The sequence below is a fragment of the Myotis brandtii genome, unplaced genomic scaffold (genome assembly GCF_000412655.1).
Source record: "Myotis brandtii unplaced genomic scaffold, ASM41265v1 scaffold1057, whole genome shotgun sequence".
NCBI classification, from domain to species: domain Eukaryota; kingdom Metazoa; phylum Chordata; class Mammalia; order Chiroptera; family Vespertilionidae; genus Myotis; species Myotis brandtii.
Genome location: NW_005353568.1, coordinates 363,349 through 364,075, shown reverse-complemented (window position 1 = coordinate 364,075; position 727 = coordinate 363,349). Strand labels below are relative to the sequence as shown.

The 727-nt window shown below is 57.2% G+C and overlaps 1 protein-coding gene across 1 annotated transcript in view; it reads right to left on the bottom strand.

Annotated features, from left to right (window-relative positions):
• Positions 1–95, bottom strand: part of BRF1 (BRF1, RNA polymerase III transcription initiation factor 90 kDa subunit) — a 66,192-nt gene extending 66,097 nt beyond the window's left edge. The window contains exon 1 of the mRNA XM_014540583.1: positions 15–95. The gene's annotated coding sequence lies outside the window, so the exon portion shown is untranslated. The remainder of the gene's footprint in view (positions 1–14) is intronic.
• Between the last annotated feature and the right edge of the window lie 632 nt (positions 96–727).

Sequence of the window (727 nt, the reverse complement as noted above, 5' to 3'; positions counted from 1 at the left end):
GGCCCCGGGAATACCGTTCTGCAGGGTCTGTGCTCTCGACTCCTTCCCAAGGTTCACGTGGAAGCCTGCGCCCAGGGATGGGGTTTTGCCGGCACCTGGAAACACAAATCAGACCCATTAGCCCCAACGGGGAGCAGATCTGCACCCACAGCCCTCGGGCGGCACTCTGCCCTGTGGTGGCAGCCTCCTGAGGCCTGAGGCCCTGCTGCTCCTCGGCCCCCTCCCGTGTGTCCCTCCCATGCCTGGTCACAGCAGCCACACCACCAGCCCAAGGTCCAGGGAAGGAGCCACGCCCCCTCCAGCCGAGTGCAGGGCCCGGGCAGGGGGCACAGTGGGTGCTGCTGTGCTCATGGTCACCACAGACTCAGTGTCCTCCAGAAGCAGCAGGGCCAGCGGGGTGCCCGCCCCTCGGCTGGGACCCTGGCCGCTTCGCGCCTGCGGCTGAGACCTTTCCTAACTTTCTGACAAAGGCCGCGCAAACTCCAGCGTTAACCTATGCCGCCATCTTGGTTTTTTTTCGCATGTAACATATTTAAAACCATTTTTCTTGAAATACTTATTGCATGTAACATTATTATATTTAAAATCATTTTTTCTTTAAACTAAAATTAAAAAAATATGTGCACCAACAAGGGACTCGAACCCAGACTGTGGGAAGAACACCCACAAATCAGCAAGAGAAAGACCAGTCGGTCAGAAAGCTTGCGCGTCAGCCTGGCCGGGCAGC